The 18,041-nt window shown below is 41.1% G+C and overlaps 1 long non-coding RNA gene across 1 annotated transcript; it reads right to left on the bottom strand.

The window, feature by feature from the left end:
• Positions 1-7,359: 7,359 nt before the first annotated feature.
• LOC134199660 (uncharacterized) lies at positions 7,360-10,690 on the bottom strand. The gene is made up of 2 exons (XR_009974236.1): positions 8,829-10,690; positions 7,360-8,453 (listed from the first exon to the last, which is right to left on the bottom strand). It is a non-coding gene; the product is annotated as an uncharacterized LOC134199660 (long non-coding RNA).
• Between the last annotated feature and the right edge of the window lie 7,351 nt (positions 10,691-18,041).

The following is an 18,041-nucleotide window of genomic DNA, read 5'->3' on the forward strand; positions in this document are numbered from 1 at the left end:
TCTCCTACTTGCAGTTAAAAACGAAATAACCTGATCAAATCCATACCTATCACGGAAGATAACTACCCGATTGCGTTAGAAATTTTGCTAGCCCGCCACGAAAATAAAAGGGTATAATTGCGTCGAAAAATCTAGATCGAATTTTAGACATAGAATCGTGTTCAGATAGATCTCCGTATGGTGTACGTAAATTGTTAAATGTCTACCAGCAAAACATGAAGGCGTTAGAGGTCATGGACTTTCCGACTCATGAGTGGAGTTTCGTTCTTCTACAAATTTTACTACGTAAAATTCCGAGTAGTATGAGAAAGAGATTCGAACGTTCATTGGCCAAGCCATCCGATATTCCAGAAGTCGCCGCGGAAGAAATGGTATCTCCTAGCTCATTAAGTACCTCCGCACAGCACGTTAACAAACAGATATCGCGGGTAGGTAATCCGCTGCCATTACAGCCGCGTAGCTACAATGTAAGTCCGAACAGTTTTGCGCCGGTAAAGCGATCGTTTGCCGCGAATGTGTCATTAGACCAAACTCGACCTACGGTTCATAGTAATAAGGTTCGAACTTGCTTGAAGTGTAACGGTTCACACATTTTGACAAAATGTGCAGAGTTTTTAAATCTTTCCCCGCAGGATAGGTATTCCCTTGTACAAAACAAAAGTGTTTGTTATAATAGTTTGAGTGTCGGTCACGACGTAAAAAAATGCTATTCAAATTTTGTGTGTAGAACGCATGGAGTTAATAAGTACCTACAACTGGAGTGCTGTCTAATGCCGAGAAACCTGTCTCGAAAGAGAAAACTTTTTGGTCGCGGTGTCCTTGTCTAATGTGGTGACCATATAAAATTTATTTATAGGACAGAATTATACAAATGTACATCAATTTTGAATTTTACCTCAAGTATTGCTGTGTAGACCTTATGTAAATTTTATACAAAACATGTGCTTGCGACAGTTTTTTTTTATTGCTTAGATGAGTGGACGAGCTCACAGCCCACCTGGTGTTAAGTGGCTAGTGGAGCCCATAGACATTCACAACGTAAATGCGCCACTCACCCTGAGACAGGTTCTAAGGTCTCAAGTATAGTTGCAACGGCTGCCCCACCCTTCAAACCGAAACGCATTACTGCTTCACGGCAGAAATAGGCAGGGTAGTGGTACCCACCCGCGCGGACTCACAAGAGGTCCTACCATCAGTAATTACGCAAATTATAATTTTTCGGGTTTTGATTTTTATTACACGATGTTATTCTTTTACCGTGGAAGTCAATCGTGAACATTTGTTGAGCACGTATTTCATTAGAAAAATTGGTACCCGCCTGAGATTCGAACACCAGTGCATCGCTCAACACGAATGCATCGGACGTCTTATCCGTTAGGCTACGACGACTTCATTATTGACTTCATTTATGTAAATTCAATTCCAAACATTGCTTCGTCTAACACTTTCGTAGGTAAGACGGTTTTTACGGGGATTACTTTGTTGTCGAAAATCTAGCACTGAGTTTTGTTACAAACGTCATTACCTCAGTTCTATTACTTAAACTTCCTCAAACTCATGTCTAACGTCAGAATAGTCAAACGCAACTTAAAAATTATGCTGCACTTAACTAAGCAAATCTCACTTAAAAGTACCGGCTAAGTGGGCCGTGCACAGTTAAAATCAAATTAATATTTGACACACTGAGTGAGACACTGCAACACACTGGTGGTAGGTCCTCTTGTGAGTCCGCACGGGTAGGTACCACCGCCCCGCCTATTTCTGCCGTGAAGCAGTAATGCGTTTCGGTTTGAAGGGTGGGGCAGCCGTTGTAACTATACTGAGACCTTAGAATTATATCTCAAGGTGTGTGACGCATTTACGTTGTAGATGTCTATGGGCTCCAGTAACCACTTAACACCAGGTGGGCTTTGAGATCGTCTACACATCTAAGCAATAAAAAAAACACAGGGTCTACGCGTATCGGGTGCTCAATGCTCATTCCCTACATTCAGATGTTCAATTGATTTAAAATTGCTTGTATTTTTACTTCTGTTATATTTTCATGACACGTGTATATTAGGTGTAGTAGTTACACTTTACGAAAAAAAATGTGTGCGTGTACTAGTGTACACACGTAAGAAGTGAAACTTGTTTATGGCCTTATTTTTCGAAAAATGATCTACATGCAACTTTCTAGAAATTGGTTAAATAAAGTTAAATTAGATAAAGTTTAAACAAAAGGATTTTATTATCATAGACATGAATACAAAAAAGTTAAATTAGATAAAGTTTAAACAAAAGGATTTTATTATCATAGACATGAATACAAAACAGATGGCGCGTAACGGAAAAAAGTGACGCGTAACCGAAAAATGTGACGGTAAATTTTTTTCCAACGCCGATAAGGAAGTTTCACTTCAATAAAACACAATGGGTAATAAAATGAAATGAACTGAAATTCGTTTATTTGTTGTAAGTAGACAATTAAATAACTGTTAAATGACAAGTCAACAATATACATAACACAATACACATACGTAATTTTTTGAAGTGAAACTTCCTTATCGGCGTTGGAAAAAAATTTACCGTCACATTTTTCGGTTACGCGTCACTTTTTTCCGTTACGCGCCATCTGTTTTGTATTCATGTCTATGATAATAAAATCCTTTTGTTTAAACTTTATCTAATTTAACTTTTGAAGTGAAACTTCTTTATCGGCGTTGGAAAAAAATTTACCGTCACATTTTTCGGTTACGCGTCACATTTTTCCGTTACGCGCCATCTGTTTTGTATTCATGTCTATGATAATAAAATCCTTTTGTTTAAACTTTATCTAATTTAACTTTTTTGTATTCATGTCTATGATAATAAAATCCTTTTGTTTAAACTTTATCTAATTTAACTTTATTTAACCAATTTCTAGAAAGTTGCATGTAGATCATTTTTCGAAAAATAAGGCCATAAACAAGTTTCACTTCTTACGTGTGTACACTAGTACACGCACACATTTTTTTTTGTATTCATGTCTATGATAATAAAATCCTTTTGTTTAAACTTTATCTAATTTAACTTTATTTAACCAATTTCTAGAAAGTTGCATGTAGATCATTTTTCGAAAAATAAGGCCATAAACAAGTTTCACTTCTTACGTGTGTACACTAGTACACGCACACATTTTTTTTATTTTTGAAGTGAAACTTCCTTATCGGCGTTGGAAAAAAATTTACCGTCACATTTTTCGGTTACGCGTCACATTTTTCCGTTACGCGCCATCTTTTTTGTATTCATGTCTATGATAATAAAATCCTTTTGTTTAAACTTTATCTAATTTAACTTTATTTAACCAATTTCTAGAAAGTTGCATGTAGATCATTTTTCGAAAAATAAGTTTCACTTCTTACGTGTGTACACTAGTACACGCACACATTTTTTTTTTATTGCCTTTGTATGCAGACGAGCGTACCACCTGCCCACCTGATGGTAAGTGGTTACCGTCGCCCATGGACTTCAGCAATGCCAGGAGCAGAGCCAAGCCGCTGCCTACTGCCAAACTTGATCTCTATTTACAAAATATTGGTTATATTATTGAAGTGAAACTTCCTTATCGGCGTTGAAAAAAAATTTACCGTCACATTTTTCGGTTACGCGTCACTTTTTTCCGTTACGCGCCATCTGTTTTGTATTCATGTCTATGATAATAAAATCCTTTTGTTTAAACTTTATCTAATTTAACTTTTGAAGTGAAACTTCTTTATCGGCGTTGGAAAAAAATTTACCGTCACATTTTTCGGTTACGCGTCACATTTTTCCGTTACGCGCCATCTGTTTTGTATTCATGTCTATGATAATAAAATCCTTTTGTTTAAACTTTATCTAATTTAACTTTTTTGTATTCATGTCTATGATAATAAAATCCTTTTGTTTAAACTTTATCTAATTTAACTTTATTTAACCAATTTCTAGAAAGTTGCATGTAGATCATTTTTCGAAAAATAAGGCCATAAACAAGTTTCACTTCTTACGTGTGTACACTAGTACACGCACACATTTTTTTTTGTATTCATGTCTATGATAATAAAATCCTTTTGTTTAAACTTTATCTAATTTAACTTTATTTAACCAATTTCTAGAAAGTTGCATGTAGATCATTTTTCGAAAAATAAGGCCATAAACAAGTTTCACTTCTTACGTGTGTACACTAGTACACGCACACATTTTTTTTATTTTTGAAGTGAAACTTCCTTATCGGCGTTGGAAAAAAATTTACCGTCACATTTTTCGGTTACGCGTCACATTTTTCCGTTACGCGCCATCTTTTTTGTATTCATGTCTATGATAATAAAATCCTTTTGTTTAAACTTTATCTAATTTAACTTTATTTAACCAATTTCTAGAAAGTTGCATGTAGATCATTTTTCGAAAAATAAGTTTCACTTCTTACGTGTGTACACTAGTACACGCACACATTTTTTTTTTATTGCCTTTGTATGCAGACGAGCGTGCCACCTGCCCACCTGATGGTAAGTGGTTACCGTCGCCCATGGACTTCAGCAATGCCAGGAGCAGAGCCAAGCCGCTGCCTACTGCCAAACTTGATCTCTATTTACAAAATATTGGTTATATTATTGAAGTGAAACTTCCTTATCGGCGTTGGAAAAAAATTTACCGTCACATTTTTCGGTTACGCGTCACATTTTTCCGTTACGCGCCATCTTTTTGAAGTGAAACTTCCTTATCGGCGTTGGAAAAAAATTTACCGTCACATTTTTCGGTTACGCGTCACTTTTTTCCGTTACGCGCCATCTGTTTTGTATTCATGTCTATGATAATAAAATCCTTTTGTTTAAACTTTATCTAATTTAACTTTTTTGTATTCATGTCTATGATAATAAAATCCTTTTGTTTAAACTTTATCTAATTTAACTTTATTTAACCAATTTCTAGAAAGTTGCATGTAGATCATTTTTCGAAAAATAAGGCCATAAACAAGTTTCACTTCTTACGTGTGTACACTAGTACACGCACACATTTTTTTTATTAAGTTGTTATTTTTCGGTACCTAGTCTTATAGTATAATATTTCTTCTATTTTATGGTAAATTCTTTTTTTTTCAACGAAATACATAATTTATTTTAATCAGTAACTAAGTGGACCTTGAGTATCATTAAAATTTTGAATTTTTTCTTTAATAAATCTAAAATCGACTTTATTTTTACAATATTTATTTCGCTTCTTTTAAGTTTTTGTTTCAAAACCTTAACATCTTGTCGTAATTTTGCTTTTCTCGGCGTATTTTTATTTCTTGCGTTTGAGTACTTCATTCCTCTTGTTTGTGTTTGACCTTTACATTTTTCCAGAAATTCCAATGTCATATTTACTAGAAGATCCTCCTCGTTCGCTTAACGTCAGGCAAATGATGTACATGCTTGCGTGCGACGCTATTCAATACAATAAAAAAAAGTGAAAAAAATACCACGTGGTGGTTTTTATTTTTTTATGATACAGCATACAAAAATACATACAACCTTAAATTTTCATCCCTCTACGATCAACCCTTATTTTTTATTTGTTAATTAAAAACTTTAATTTTTTGCAAGACTTTTGAAAAATTTCATATTACTCTGAATTTTTCACCCGTCTACGATCAACCCTTATTTTTTATTTGTTAATTATAAACTTTAATTTTATCGGCAAGATTTTTATTTTGTCATGACTTAAAATAAAAAAGTTCACATTACTCTCAATTTTCACTCTTATACGATCAACCCCTATTTTTCCATCCCGATTTTTATTTTTTTTATTCTATGCATAGATCCGCAATTAGGTTGCAAGATGGCAATCAAATGTATAATTGTAGTACGATAAATTCTTATTCAGAGTTTATAATTTCAAGTTCCTTTAATTATGTTTTTTTTTTTAAATTCAATTTGATCTCCCGCCCTCGCCGGTCGACTACTGGTCAACTATCCATCGATCAGTTATCCCCGCCAGGTGTCACCACTCATCCAGCAAACATCACGTAGTAGGGATGAGGACGAAGCAGCCTGTCTCCTGTCTTACTCACTATACATTTTTCAGCCATTTTTTTTTGGTTTTATTTGTGTATCAATCGTAGCTTGCCAGCCATGTTTTTTTGGTTTTATTTGTGTATCAATAGTATGTTCAGTAGGTCTGAGAATCGGCTACTATTTATTTTTCATACCCCTAAGTGATAAGGGTTGTCCACCCCAAACATTAATTTTTTATTTTTATTTTTTGGATAACTTTTTTGGTTATAATGAGGTATTACGTGGTTGAATGAGGTTTTTTTTGAACACTAGAATTTCCCTAGAAATCTTATTTAACGCAACACAACGTTTGCCGGGTCAGCTAGTCTAATATATAAAATTCTCGTGTGACGGTGTGCGTGATTGAACTCCTCCGAAACAGCTCGATCGATTTTTGTGAATCTTAGCGTGCATATCGGCCAGAGTAGAGAACCGGACAACATCTATTTATCATCCCCCTAAATGTTAAGGGTGGTCCACCCCTAAATTTATTTTTTTATTTTTTAGACATTTTTTTTGTTTTTATTTTTTTATGATACAACATACAAAAATACATACAAACCTAAATTTTCACCCCTATACGATCAACCCTTATTTTTTATTTGTTAATTAAAAACCTTAACTTTTTACGCAAGAATTTTGTTTTTATTTTGTCATGACTTAGAATAAAAAAAATCATATTACTCTGAATTTTTCACCCCTCTACGATCAACCCCTATTTTTTATTTGTTAATTATAAACTTTAATTTTTTTGGCAAGATTTTCATTTTTATTTTTATTTAGTAATGAATTAAAATAAAAAATCTGATGTCACTTTCAATTTTTCATCCCTCTATGATCAACCCCAATTTTTTATTTGTTAATTATAAACTTTGATTTTTTTGGCAAGTTTTTTTATTTTATTTTGTCATGACTTAAAATAAAAAAAAATCATATTACTCTCAATTTTCACTCTTATACGATCAACCCCTATTTTTCCATCCCGATTTTTATTTTTTTTATTCTATGCACAGATCTGCAATAAGATTGCAAGATGGCAATCAAATATTATAATTGTAGTGCGATAAATTTTAATTAATTCGATTCTAATATAATTTCAAGTTCCTTTAATTATGTTTTTTTTTTAAATTCAATTTGATCTCCCGCTCTCGCCGATCGACTACTTATCAACTATTCATCGATCAGTTATCCCCGCCAGGTGTCACCACTCATCCAGCAAACATCACGTAGTAGGGATGAGGACGAAGCCTGTGTCCTGTCTTACTCACTATACATTTTTCAGCCATTTTTTTTTGGTTTTATTTGTGTATCAATCGTAGCTTGCCAGCCATGTTTTTTTGGTTTTATTTGTATATCAATAGTATGTTCAGTAGATCTGAGAATCGGTTAGGTACTATCTATTTTTCATACCCCTAAGTGATAATGGTTGTCCACCCCAAAATTTATTTTTTTATTTACATTTTTTGGTTTTTTTTTTTGTTATAATGAGGTATTATGTGGTTGAATTTTTCTACACTAGAATTTCCCTAGAAATATTATTTAAGGCAACATAACGTTTGCCGGGTCAGCTAGTAGAAGTATAAAATACAATCATAATAGTGTACAAACTTACAATTCCAATTAATTATAGTCGAATTTCGACTACTGCGGGACCTCTAGTTTTAATAAATTGTCATCATCAGAAAAATCATTTCACCATCATTTTTGAAGTGAAACTTCCTTATCGGCGTTGGAAAAAAATTTACCGTCACATTTTTCGGTTACGCGTCACTTTTTTCCGTTACGCGCCATCTGTTTTGTATTCATGTCTATGATAATAAAATCCTTTTGTTTAAACTTTATCTAATTTAACTTTTTTGTATTCATGTCTATGATAATAAAATCCTTTTGTTTAAACTTTATCTAATTTAACTTTATTTAACCAATTTCTAGAAAGTTGCATGTAGATCATTTTTCGAAAAATAAGGCCATAAACAAGTTTCACTTCTTACGTGTGTACACTAGTACACGCACACATTTTTGAAGTGAAACTTCCTTATCGGCGTTGGAAAAAAATTTACCGTCACATTTTTCGGTTACGCGTCACTTTTTTCCGTTACGCGCCATCTGTTTTGTATTCATGTCTATGATAATAAAATCCTTTTGTTTAAACTTTATCTAATTTAACTTTTTTGTATTCATGTCTATGATAATAAAATCCTTTTGTTTAAACTTTATCTAATTTAACTTTATTTAACCAATTTCTAGAAAGTTGCATGTAGATCATTTTTCGAAAAATAAGGCCATAAACAAGTTTCACTTCTTACGTGTGTACACTAGTACACGCACACATTTTTTTTGAAGTGAAACTTCCTTATCGGCGTTGGAAAAAAATTTACCGTCACATTTTTCGGTTACGCGTCACATTTTTCCGTTACGCGCCATCTTTTTTGTATTCATGTCTATGATAATAAAATCCTTTTGTTTAAACTTTATCTAATTTAACTTTTTTGTATTCATGTCTATGATAATAAAATCCTTTTGTTTAAACTTTATCTAATTTAACTTTATTTAACCAATTTCTAGAAAGTTGCATGTAGATCATTTTTCGAAAAATAAGGCCATAAACAAGTTTCACTTCTTACGTGTGTACACTAGTACACGCACACTTTTTGAAGTGAAACTTCCTTATCGGCGTTGGAAAAAAATTTACCGTCACATTTTTCGGTTACGCGTCACTTTTTTCCGTTACGCGCCATCTGTTTTGTATTCATGTCTATGATAATAAAATCCTTTTGTTTAAACTTTATCTAATTTAACTTTTTTGAAGTGAAACTTCCTTATCGGCGTTGGAAAAAAATTTACCGTCACATTTTTCGGTTACGCGTCACATTTTTCCGTTACGCGCCATCTGTTTTGTATTCATGTCTATGATAATAAAATCCTTTTGTTTAAACTTTATCTAATTTAACTTTTTTGTATTCATGTCTATGATAATAAAATCCTTTTGTTTAAACTTTATCTAATTTAACTTTATTTAACCAATTTCTAGAAAGTTGCATGTAGATCATTTTTCGAAAAATAAGGCCATAAATAAGTTTCACTTCTTACGTGTGTACACTAGTACACGCACACATTTTTGTATTCATGTCTATGATAATAAAATCCTTTTGTTTAAACTTTATCTAATTTAACTTTATTTAACCAATTTCTAGAAAGTTGCATGTAGATCATTTTTCGAAAAATAAGGCCATAAACAAGTTTCACTTCTTACGTGTGTACACTAGTACACGCACACATTTTTTTTGAAGTGAAACTTCCTTATCGGCGTTGGAAAAAAATTTACCGTCACATTTTTCGGTTACGCGTCACTTTTTTCCGTTACGCGCCATCTGTTTTGTATTCATGTCTATGATAAAAAATGTGTGCGTGTACTAGTGTACACACGTAAGAAGTGAAACTTGTTTATGGCCTTATTTTTCGAAAAATGATCTACATGCAACTTTCTAGAAATTGGTTAAATAAAGTTAAATTAGATAAAGTTTAAACAAAAGGATTTTATTATCATAGACATGAATACAAAAAAAAGTTAAATTAGATAAAGTTTAAACAAAAGGATTTTATTATCATAGACATGAATACAAAACAGATGGCGCGTAACGGAAAAAAGTGACGCGTAACCGAAAAATGTGACGGTAAATTTTTTTCCAACGCCGATAAGGAAGTTTCACTTCAATAAAATCCTTTTGTTTAAACTTTATCTAATTTAACTTTTTTGTATTCATGTCTATGATAATAAAATCCTTTTGTTTAAACTTTATCTAATTTAACTTTATTTAACCAATTTCTAGAAAGTTGCATGTAGATCATTTTTCGAAAAATAAGGCCATAAACAAGTTTCACTTCTTACGTGTGTACACTAGTACACGCACACATTTATTTTACTTATGTATGTTTCTTTTGAACCTATTTCATTTTTGACGTTGATGGAAATTCTAAATTGTCGCAGCATTTTCTGGTTAAGCCTAAGTCACATCGTATTCATAAGATAGCCGTTAAAATAATATGTATTTAGATAATAATATATTATTGTCATAAAAAGTTGGAAATCCTGTAAAACTAAACAAATAACAATTATGTATCGGAATCAAAATTGGATTGATTTTAATCTTTTCGATAATTTTCAACAACTCCCAACCTACTAGAAAATCCACTAACCACTAAAAGCCATTTTTGATAACTAAGACAGGGGTCCAATATACAAGATTTTGTGGAAAATCCACTAAGCTAGCAGTACTGCTTTTTGTTTGTAATATGTGCGAGAGGGACACCACCACTTTATAATCATTCTCTTTTCAGACCGTTTTTCCTTAGATCTTTTGATATTTAAAAATAAGCTTTAAATCACAGATATAAAGTATATTTTTAGTTTTTATGTTAAACAAAGTAAGCACTCCAGTTACAATACTTACTCTATGGTAGAGCGTGTCATAAACAACATCATAGTTTATTACATTTTACGAATCAACCGGCTCAAGCGCTATCGGTTGCAAGCAAAACCAAGCAACTTATTGTTGTACCGCTCACTCCTATGCAGGAGAAGCCGATTCCGATCGCGGTACACGGAAATTGCGCATATAACTTTCCTCTCGCTCGCACTGGAACAGTATTGTTATCGACGGCACTAGTGGATGTTGTCATAGGTAATAATATGAAGATTTCCACTGTTAGATGCATGGTAGAAACGGGGAGCCAAGCATAATTTATTACCGAAGCTTGTATGCAGCGCTTGGTCTAGCGCGTCGGCATAGCAACGTGTCGGTTTTCGGTATTGGTGACACTGGACCCGTGCATCCAAAAGGCTTAGTTTCGTGTTCCATTGCGCCTAAAGGTCAAAAACAACCTGTCATTCCGGTAAATGCGTTAATTTGGCCGAATTGGTGCCAAAAATGCCAAAAATCTGGAATTAGCTGATCCGGACTTTCATACGGACAGGCCCAGCCTGTTGAAATGTTACTAGGAGCGGATATACTATCCCACGTGTTACTAGGCAACACTATCGTAGGCCCGCCGGGCACGCCGATCGCTATGAATAGTGTGTTCGGTTATTTACTTTTAGGCAAATTAGATTTTGATTCTTCTGTTCCAACTTCATTCCAAGTGTGTTTTAGTTCGTTTGACAACGACAACCATCAGAGATTTTGGGAGTTGGAATCAATACCAGAGAAACGGAGTTACACTCCAGATGAGGAGTTGTGTGAATCGTTTTTTCAAAAGACGCACACTCGTAATGCAGACGGGCGATACGTGGTCGCCCTCCCGTTTAAGCCCGACGCACCGTCTCTCGGCGAGTCGCGGTCCATTGCGCTAGCCCGGTTTCATAAACTAGAGTATCGGTTAGAAAGCAATCCGGTCATTATGCCATCGTCTTTAGTGACGCCACGTATCATGGATCGGATCGGAAGACCCCCACAAGATTCCCACTCTCCCAATCAAGACCGTACTCCGGCGAAATTTGATCAGTAGATGTTTAATGTCTGTTTCAGATGTTAAATATAAGGGAAGTTAAGGGAGCGAGCTCCGGGGGAGAAACAGACGGGCCTGATCTACACCCTTACCGCTGGTTTACTGTGCGGAGCTCAACCGACGTCGCCCCCCATGACGAACGTCATCTGATTGAACCTGGTCCAGTTCGTATGCGATCCCCTCAACGCCAGTACTGGAACGATTAGCAATGTTGGTTCCCGAAGCCCGATTATGGTCCTCAACTCCTTAAGTGAAGCCAGGCTCCATACTCCCCTCCAGAATACCGTGCACGAAGTGGCTCGCACGCACTCAGCTTTCAGAAGTCCTAGTCTACCAGCGACCAACTCAACCAGCTCCCCGTGATTCCCGTATTTATTACGTTTCTCAAGGTGGAGCTCGTCAAGCGATTGCTGGCCCGAGACCACCAGCACGTCCACGATCACTCCGACACCATCCCTGGAGGTGACAATATCAGGCTTACAGAGGCCAACCGATCTTCGTAGCCTAGGCTCCAGCTCAACCGTCCACTTGTTCTCTTCCATAGCTTTCGCCACGAAAGAAACAATCTTGTTATGCCATAGAATCCGGCCGCCGTGTGTTCTGTGACACTGCTGTAGGATGTGAGCCGTCGTCTCCCTGACCTTGCAACCAGCACGGCAGATCAACGCGGACTCACCTCCACCTCTACGCCCTCTCTATCCGCGAATGCGGGATGGGAGGGCATTGAAGTGCGTGTACACGAACAGCACGAAGTCCCGGCCGGTTATCTGCGCGCACCGCTTCCTTATTTACTTTGTGGAGGCAGAAGTACGTGTCGACGCGCGAAGTTCGCGTCCATCCACCGACGCATGCAGAGATTCACGCCAAAACAAGCGCACAGATGGTCTTTGCGACGTGGAGTCATCACGGCTAAACTTGCGGAGCTGTTTCCAGGCCCACCGCAGTTTCTTTCAAATCTTATCAGATTTAGCGGCGGTTCTAGCCGCTGACTATGGTGACGAGTCGAGCCCCCCGAAACGCCTCACAATGAGGTCCGGAATGATCGCTCGCACCGATGGGATCGCCAAGCCGCCGTCCTGAACTGCGGCGTGAAAGTATGCCTTGGGAACATCCGCCGGTAGCCTAAGCCACTGTCTGACTGCTTTCCGGATATTTTTTTTATTGCTTAGATGGGTGGACGAGCTCACAGCCCACCTGGTGTTAAGTGGTTACTGGAGCCCATAGACATCCACAACGTAAATGCGCCACCCACCTTGAGATATAAGTTCTAAGGTCTCAAGTTAGTTACAACGGCTGCCCCACCCTTCAAACCGGAACGCATTACTGCTTCACGGCAGAAATAGGCGGGGTAGTGGTACCTACCCGCGCGGACTCACAAGAGGTGCTACCACCAGTAATTGGATTTGGACGTCGAGCATTTTCAACCTGTCATCCGAGATATTTGCAAGCACGAAACCGTGTTGGAATCTCGGGATCAGGTGAGCTCTCAAGATCTCCAACTTCTGTTGGGGCTTGAGAGGTGCCCTTGTGATGTTATTCAGGCACTACTGATATTATGCTCTAACGTCACGCATCCAGAGGCCTCAAAGTCAACACCAAGATACCGCCACCGCTCAACACAACTCACCTGCCTGATCGGCTTACCTCCAATGTTGAAGGTTCGCTTAGTCAGGTAATAGTGCTTCTTACGGTGGCCATCCGGTATCATTGCACAGCAGAGATGGACTCCTGCATCCCCACCTTTGACCCTGCAAGCAGGACTAGGTCATCAGCATAAGCCAGAGCGGACACGAGTTCCATCTCCAACCTATACCCGACCCTCTCCAGCAGGGAGGGAGGCTAGGATAACGTCCATCACCACGTTGAAAGGTATTGGCGACAGAGGGTCACCTTGACGAACCCCTCGTCCCATTTTTACAGGGCTGCTCATCACATTATTTACGGCTAAGATGGTGGACGCCGTATCGTGCAGATGAGCAAGATAGCTGCAGAATTGTCCGGGCATGCCGCTCGACCTTAGCAATCCGACAAGTGCCTCGTGAGACAGTGTCGAACGCGTTGGCGAAGTCTAGCGCCACCACATGACATTCCCGCAGCTTCCTCCTGCTATCCCCAAGCACCGCATCAGTACTGCGGAATCCACGCTGTCGTGCATCAGGGCGGCAACAAGCCGACAACCTCTGTGCCAAGATGGAGTGAAAGTGTCTCAGGGGTCAGGGGTATAGACGCGATCGAAATCGGTCAATATTCCCCCGGTCCACCTGGTCTCTCCACCTTAGGCACAAAGACGATTCGGCACTGCCGTAGAATTTCAAGTATTTCGCCTTGTGCCATCCAAGCATTGAACATTTCCGCCTTCAGGTGCACAGGAACTGCACGCCACTGACCCTGACGTATACCATACGGGTCCGGTGAAGGCCGCCAGCCAAAGCGGGAAGCCTTGATCTCTTCCACTGAGATCGGCTTCCACAGTTGGGTGTAGTCGCAGTTGCCCCCGTGGTGCTCCGCACGCCATAAGGCGTGAAGAGCTTCCGGTGTAGGCCCAGGTGCGTCGGACACCCTCTCGAGGATAGGTTGCCAGTAGGCTTCCATCTCAAGTGAGTGTTCGACACCCCTACACGCACCATCAATCACCTCAGCTGCTGCTCTGCTGCGATACTTCTTGTACAGCTCCTGCACACGTGTGTACTCTGCTCTGCGCTTTTGCTTTTCGATCTATGGGCACTAGCAGCCAGATCACCGTTAAAATCGTTTCACCGCCCTGCACGCTCGTCTTCTCTCCGAACTCTCAAGGAGTTCGAAAAGAACCCGAGCGGCATCGGGCGACATCTGACCGACTACGGATGGATCATAGGCCGCGGCGTCTTCTGCTGTCTCTTTTAGGGGCAATGTTAACCGGATGGCTATGTTTCATAGCAGCTCCGATGGACGGTCCGTGAGGACTGTTAAGCCTAGCGGGTTCCTTCGGGTGGGGCCTGGCGAAATCCCGCGAGCGAGCCCTGTGGTCGGGTTTGCAGCCCGACCGCGGTGGGTTAAACCTGTTGCAAAAAAGTTTAAATAAAGAAATAAACCTGAAGCCTCTGGCCTCCCGCTGGAGCCAGAGAGGACGGGTGATGACCCGGCTGTGCGGGGTTCCGCCGGCGCAGATCCTGTGGGTCAGGATGCGCCTTGTTGGACCTGCCAGTTTTGTGGTCGTTCCTTCTCGACCAACAGGGGCTTGGATGTCCACCAGCGTAGCCCTGTTGAGACTAATATGGATGCCGCTTCGGTGATGGTGAAGCGGTGGTGGCATGGCGAGGAAGTCGACCTCCTCGCTCGCACCGAGGCCAGGTCCCTCGCTGAGCGGGGTCAGTGCTCTGGTGGAGACCTTTTTGGCGCGATCTCAGTGGAAGAGATCAAGGCTTCCCGCTTTGACTGGCGGACTTCACCGGGCCCGTATGGTATACGTCAGGGTCAGTGGCGTGCAGTTCCTGTGCACCTGAAGACGGAAATGTTCAATGCTTGGATGGCACAAGGCGAAATACCTGAAATTCTACGGCAGTACCGAATCGTCTTTGTGCCTAAGGTGGAGAGACCAGGTGGACTGGGGGAATATCGACCGATTTCGATCGCGTCTATACCTCTGAGACACTTTCACTCCATCTTGGCCCAGAGGTTGTTGGCTTGCTGCCCCCCTAATGCACGACAGCGTGGATTTATCTGCGCCGACGGTACTTTGGAAAATTCCGCAGTACTGGACGCAGTGCTTGGGGATAGCAGGAGGAAGCTGCGGGAATGTCACGTGGCGGTGCTAGACTTCGTCAAGGCATTCGACACTGTGTCTCACGAAGCACTTGTGGGATTGCTAAGGTCGAGGGGCATGCCCGAACAGTTCTGCGGCTATATTGCTCATCTGTACGATACGGCGTCCACCACCTTAGCCGTTAATAATGTGATGAGCAACCCTGTGAAAGTGGGACGAGGGGTTCGTCAAGGGGACCCTCTGTCGCCAATACTGTTCAACGTGGTGATGGACCTCATCCTAGCTTCCCTGCCGGAGAGGGTCGGGTATAGGTTGGAGATGGAACTTGTGTCCGCTTTGGCTTATGCTGACGACCTAGTCCTGCTTGCGGGGTCAAAGGTAGGGATGCAGAAGTCCATCTCTGCTGTGGACTGTGTTGGTTGGCAGATGGGCCTTCGCCTGAACAGCAGGAAAAGCGCGGTCCTGTCAATGATACTAGATGGCCACCGTAAGAAGCACTATTACCTGACTAAGCGAACCTTCAACATTGGAGATAAGCCGCTCAGGCAGGTGAGTTGTGTCGAGCGGAGGCGATATACTGGTGTTGACTTTGAGCCCTCTGGATGCGTGACGTTAGAGCATAGCATCAGTAATGCTTTGAATGACGTGACAAGGGCACCTCTCAAACCCTAACAGAAGTTGGAGATTTTAAGAGCTAACTTGATTCCGAGATTCCAGCACGATTTCGTGCTTGGTAATATCTCGGATGATAGATTGAGAATGCTCGACGTCCAAATCCGGAAAGCAGTCGGTCAGTGGCTTAGGCTACCGGCGGATGTTCCCAAGGCGTACCGTAATCATACGTATACAATACATATCACGCCGCAGTTCAGGAAGGCGGCTTGGCGATCCCATCGGTGCGAGCGACCATTCCGGACCTCATTGTGAGGCGTTTCGGGGTGCTCGACTCGTCACCATGGTCAGTGGCTAGAGCCGCCGCCCAACCTGATAAGATTCGGAAGAAACTGCGGTGGGCCTGGAAACAGCTCCGCAAGCGTAGCCGTGTTGACTCCACATCGCAAAGACCATCTTTGCGCTTGTTTTAGCGTGAATCTCTGCACGCATCGGTCGATGGACGCGAACTTCCATCGGACGTTTACTGGTGGTAGGACCTCTTGTGAGTCCGCGCGGGTAGGTACCACCGCCCTGCCTATTTCTGCCGTGAAGCAGTAATGCGTTTCGGTTTGAAGGGTGGGGCAGCCGTTGTAACTATACTGAGATCTTAAAACTTATATCTCAAGGTGGGTGGCGCATTTACGTTGTAGATGTCCATGGGCTCCAGTAACCACTTTACACCAGGTGGGCTGTGAGCTCGTCCACCCATCTAAGCCATAAAAAAAAACTTCGTGAATCGACACGTACCCCGGCGTCCACAAAGTATATTAGGGAGCGATGCGCGCATATAACCGGCCGGGACTTCGTGCAGTTCGTGCACACACATATCAACGCCCTCCCATCCCGCATTCGCGGATCGAGAGGGCGTAGAGGTGAGGGTGAGTCAGCGTTGACCTGCCGTGCTGGTTGCACGACGGCTCACATCCTACAACAGTGTCACAGAACACGCGGCGGCCGGATTCTACGGCATAACAAGATTGTCTCTTTCGTGACGAAAGCTATAGAAGAGAACAAGTGGACGGTTGAGCTGGAGCCTAGAACATCGGTTGGTCTCCGCAAGTCTGATATTGTTGCCTCTGGGATGGTGTCGGAGTGATCGTGGACGTGCAGGTGGTCTCGGGCCAGCGATCGCTGGACGAGCTCCACCGTGAGAAACGTAATAAATACGGGAATCACGAGGAGCTGGTTGAGTTGGTCGCAGGTAGACTAGGACTTCCGAAAACTTGGAGAGGAGTATGGAGCCTGACTTCTTTTAAGGAGTTGACCATAATCGGGCTTCAGGAACCAACATTACAAATCGTTCCAATTTTAGCGTTGAGGGGATCGCATATGAACTGGACCAGGTTCAATCAGATGACGTCCGTCGTGGGGGGCGACGTCGGTTGAGCTCCGCACAGTAAACCAGCGGTAAGAGTGTAGATCAGGCCCGTCTGTTTCTCCCCCGGAGCTCGCTCCCTTGGCTTCCCTTATATTTAACATCTGAAACAGACATTAAACATCTACTGATCCAATTTCGCCGGCGTACGGCCTCGATCGGGAGGGTGGGAATCTCGGGGGTCTTCCGATCCAACCCATGACGTTTTCCGATTACAGTCACTTAAGACGATGGCATGATGATACCAGCGATGAAAGTAGCCAAATGCCTCGTCATCTAATTAGTGACGCGCTTGAATGGATTAACGAGATTCTTACTGTCCCTATCTACTATCTAGCGAAACCACAGCCAAGGGAACGGGCTTGGGAGAATCAGCGGGGAAAGAAGACCCTGTTGAGCTTGACTCTAGTCTGGCATTGTAAGGACACACGAGAGGTGTATCATAAGTGGAAGATCGTTTCGCGCGATCGTCGCTGAAAAACAACTACTTTCATTGTTTCATTACTTACACGGTTGGGCGGAAGCGGTGCGCGGTCGATAATATCGGCGGGCGCACGGTGTTTCGCTCCAAGCGTGCAGAGTGGTGACGTGGTGGAAACGCTCGTCGCCGTTTAAAACTCCCGCGTGATCCGGTTCGAGGACACTGCCAGGCGGGGAGTTTGACTGGGGCTGTACATCTGTCAAAGAATAACGCAGGTGTCCTAAGGCCAGCTGAGCGAGGACCGAAAACTCGCGT

This window comes from Bombyx mori, chromosome 11 (genome assembly GCF_030269925.1).
Source record: "Bombyx mori chromosome 11, ASM3026992v2".
NCBI classification, from domain to species: domain Eukaryota; kingdom Metazoa; phylum Arthropoda; class Insecta; order Lepidoptera; family Bombycidae; genus Bombyx; species Bombyx mori.